Source organism: Sceloporus occidentalis, unplaced genomic scaffold, assembly GCF_023333645.1.
Source record: "Sceloporus occidentalis isolate IW3139 unplaced genomic scaffold, rSceOcc1.0.p SCAF_133, whole genome shotgun sequence".
NCBI classification, from domain to species: Eukaryota; Metazoa; Chordata; class Lepidosauria; order Squamata; family Phrynosomatidae; genus Sceloporus; species Sceloporus occidentalis.
The window spans coordinates 348,013-352,646 of NW_028317113.1; the positions used below are offsets into that span (position 1 = coordinate 348,013).

The window sequence follows — 4,634 nt, forward strand, 5'->3', positions numbered from 1 at the left end:
AATAACTGTATTGGAACTGATTAGTTAAAATTATATTATGAATTACATTTTTTGTAAATACCTTGTACAAGTGGATTTATTAAACTTTAGATTCTAGTTCAGATCCCGAAATAACATAGCACTAACATGCCTTTAAAGAATAAATGCAGTTTATTTAATCATAGACAAGAAAAGAGCATATAATTAGTTTGGGTTACTTGAGCAAAGCGGGGAAAGCTCAGGTCAGCCTCAGCCAACACTCATAATCAAGAGTACACTGCATACACAATAAATGGTCATGATAACATAGTGGCTGTTTTACAGTAAAACAAACAGTCAAAAAGGTAAGACCAAACAGAACAGCACAGAGAAAAATAGCTGCAACTCACATCACAGAGAGGGTGGTAGATGAGTGGAACAGCTTTCCAACAGAACTGTTACAGGCTAATACAGTGAGGGAATTTAAACATACATGGGATAGGCATAATGCCAGCCTTAGATGAGATCCAGGACTGATTAAGGTTTAAACCCTTGCATCAGGAAAAATGGGAAGCCTAGATGGGCCGAATCGTTATATTCTGTCGTTATATTCTATGTTTCTGATGCTAAATAGTATAGTTGACCCTTCTTCATTTCATGCATTTTAGCGATAATAGCCTGTGCCCCCCTAAGGAACACCCACAGTTTGACAGGCTCTATAAAATCCACCCCCTGATTACCCATCTCGCTGCCAAGTTTGCAGAGGCTTATACACCTGGAAGGGATATCTGCGTGGATGAATCGCTGATGAAGTATAAAGGAAGGTTGGGATTCAAGCAGTATATTCCTTCCAAGCGCTCCAGGTATGGCATAAAATTGTATAAGCTCTGCGAGAGCGAGACTGGGTATACTCAGGCTTTCCGGGTATACGAGGGAAAGGATAGCCACCTTGACCCTCCAGGTTGCCCAGAACATCTGGGCACCAGTGCCAAGATTGTGTGGGACCTAATATTCCCACTTATGAACAAAGGCTACCACTTGTATGTTGACAACTTTTATACAAGCGTCCCTTTGTTCAAGCTGCTGTGTTGTTTTGACACAGTAGCTTGCGGTACTATTAGAAAGAACCGCGTGGGTTTCCCACAAGATCTGGCACAAACCCGACTACGAAAGGGGGAGACCTCAGCTCTACGTCAAGAAGAGCTCTTGGCATTGAAGTTCATGGACAGAAAAGAGGTGTGCATGCTGAGCACCATCCACGATGACAAAACTGTGGAGGTTTCTGTCCGTGGCAGAGCTGGGGTCACTACAAAGCCAGTGTGCATCAGGGCCTATAATAAGAACATGGGTGGAGTTGATCTGTCAGATCAACTCCTACAGCCCTACCTCATTATGAGGAAGGCAAAGGCCTGGTACAAGAAGGTTGCAATTTATATCATGCAAATTGCGACCTACAATGCTTTTTTGTTGCACAAAAAAGCAAATCCCGTAATGCAACTGTCTTTTTTGCAGTTTCAACTTCAAGTTATTTCGGGTATCTTGTACCAAGATGCACCTGTTCCCCGGGCGGTGACAGAGTCTAGTAGAATTGGGGCTACCCATTTTATTTTTAGACTTCCTCCTACAAAGAAGAAGCAGAGTCCCCAAAAAAGATGCAGGGTATGCTACAGCAGGGGGCAAAGAAAGGACACCACGTTCTACTGTCCAGATTGCCCTGGAGAACCTGCACTCTGCCTTGGTAACTGCTTTAAGCTGTACCACACAGCTGCCCATTTTTTATTTTTTTGTTTGTTTGTTCCTGCTCCACTTTTATATTTTTTTAGATTTTTTTTGTACATTTACTGCTTTTTAGATTTTTTTTTTTGCTGCACCATTTTTGAGCCTTTATTTGCACTGACAAGTGACCTCTGTGTCTTTCCCGTGGCATGAGGGAATCGCTTAATGGTGCTAGATCAAATCTCTTCTTGGAGAAAGGCCAGGCTTTCTTGTAGCCTGCCCCTTCTGAAAGTTGGGTACAAAAAAAGTTTTTAACGGATGTCAAAATTTCAAATTGAAACACCGTGAATTACGCATGTCCCAAATGTTACCTTTTAGCCCCCACACAACCTGACAAACCATGCATGTGGGGTATCACTGTACTCAGGAGATGTTGCTGAACACATATTGGGGTGTTGTTTGACAGGGACATATACCATATATATTTATATGTATAGCTAAAATCCAATTTGTGTGAAAAAAAATAAATTACTATTACAAAGTTTGACAAAGTGTGGTTGTATAATTAGTGTATGGAAAGGGTTAAAATACCAGCATTTGAAATACCTTGGAGTGTCTAGTTTCCAAAAATATATGGTTTCATGGGGATAAATTGAGTTAACCGGCTTCAAAGATGTTCCAAAGAGGAGATGGAGGCAGAATGACCAGATGCTAAAAGTCTGTGTTGAAAGCCTGAATTACGCATGTCCCAAAAGTAGCCTTTTACCAGCCAAACAATCCTACAAACCTATACATGCGGGGTATTGCCATACTCAGGAGATGTTGCTGAACACATATTGGGGTGTTGTTTGACAAGGACATACACCATATATATTTGTATTTATAACTAAAATCCAATTTGTGTGAATTTTTTTTAAAAAAAAATTACTATTACAAAGTTTGACAAAGTGTGGTTGTATAATTAGTGCATGGAAAGGGTTAAAATACCAGCATTTGAAATACCTTGGAGTGTCTAGTTTCCAAAAATATATGGTTTCATGGGGATAAATTGAGTGAACCGACTTCAAAGATGTTCCAAAGAGGAGATGGAGGCAGAATGACCAGATTTGGAAAGAAAGGTTTGGAAATCATAAAACGCTACTTGTACTTATTGCCCTATAACTTACAAAAAACAGCAAAAAAACATAAAAACATTGGGTATTTCTAAACTCAGGACAAATAGTAGAATCTATTTAGTTTTTTTTTACTTGCTTTCGTCGATGAGTAAAAGATTTTTCAAATAAAAGTCATAAAAGGGGTTTTTTTTCAAATTTTCACCATGTTTTATTATTTTTTTATAGTAAATTAGATGATATGATCAAAATAATGGTATCTGAATAAAGCCCATCTTGTCCTGAAAAAAACAACATATAACTTATGTGGGTACACTACATGGGTGAGGAGAAAATTACATTTAAACACGAACACCGCAAAAGTGTTAAAACAGGCTCGGTCCCAAAGGGTACATAAAGAAAAATAAGCCCGGTCCTTAAGGGGTTAAAGATCCATATACAAAGAGATCAATTTCAGCCAATCAGCTACTGCAGTAGAAGGAGTTATAGGTCACGTCATTGAGCGTGTTGAGTAGACTTGTGCATTAGGATTCATAAGAATTTTAACAAAATTTGCCAAATGAAATCATCAGCGGGGTACCGAACAACATATGCTAATTAGTTTTTGTTATTGGAAGGAAAACATACAGAAAGTTTTGCATAGGGTGATATTTACATGCAGGACACCCATTGTTTGTTCTTTGTCACCATTCCTAGCCAAGCTTTACGGAGAAGCCCTAAGCAAAGCTCATGTCAGCAACTCTGTATGTGAAGCCAGAGAATTGTCACAAATGCAGACACATTTTGCTGGTTTTGTGTAAAGACTTTTGATGCAATCTGATTCACATATGTTGCAATCAGTGCTGTGTTCTGATCTCCAAAAGGCTACCAGGCCGTAACACAGCTTCCAAAATGGCAGAGGATGATGGGTATGTGAGTACTCATGTGAAACATAAGGATAAAAGGTAAAGTAATTACATATATTATATACATATTCCTCACAACAATAGGGCAACAAAATAATATATAAGTATTAGGGGTTACTTTAACCCCTTAACGACCAATAAAGTGCCCGTCACGGGAAAACATATAGTTAAGGACCAATGACATGCTTGGCACATCATGGAGTTAAACGTGCTTTCAACGGTGCTGAAATGGTGTTGCCGCAATGCCTCCATATGCCTCAATATTGACCAAAAAAAATTCCTATAGGGTCTATCCAGACCCTCTTGAGATCCCTGCAGGCTGACTACAGGTACTGCAGCCAATTCAATTTATCCACATGAAACCATTTTTATTTTTTTTTTTAAACTAGACACCCCAAGGGTATTCCAAACGGTGGTATTTTAACACTATCCACTCACTAATTCTACCACCAGTCCGGTTTAGTTTTACAGTGAGAGCAGTTAAGATGTGGAATTGCACTGCCAAGCCAAGAGGTTTTAGTGGCTTAAATTGGATGTCTTCATAGTTAATCTTCCTTGGTGGGGCTGTATTAGAGTGCCCACTGGGGCCACTAAATGGAACTGTGTCCAGACACAGACAGACTGCACAGAAATGCATACCGTTAGAGACTGTTGGCAGCTGTATTATTCTACCGCCTGCTAATTGTCACATACTAGCTGGAGCATTTAAAATCTATAGATGACCCGATTTCACCTTCAGAGGAGGTAAGTATACTTGGCGCTGGACCATGGGAACACAGAGCCCTGGGTGGCAGCCGCAGAAATCAGAGTGTGCGCTGCGGGGGGCGTGGCCCTGGTTATCTCCTCCCCCTTCTCTGTGGCTCAAGTTCGTGTTCATCCCGTCTTGTTTTGCAGAGAGGAAGGCAGATTGTTGGAGGAAGTGCGCGACAGAACCTGCTCAACA

The 4,634-nt window shown here is 40.2% G+C and overlaps 1 non-coding gene across 1 annotated transcript; it reads left to right on the forward strand.

Annotated features, from left to right (window-relative positions):
- The first annotated feature begins 1,846 nt into the window (after positions 1 to 1,846).
- LOC149281381 (small nucleolar RNA SNORA35) lies at positions 1,847 to 1,978 on the forward strand. Its single transcript, XR_016278048.1, has one exon. It is a non-coding gene; the product is annotated as a small nucleolar RNA SNORA35 (small nucleolar RNA).
- Positions 1,979 to 4,634: the final 2,656 nt, after the last annotated feature.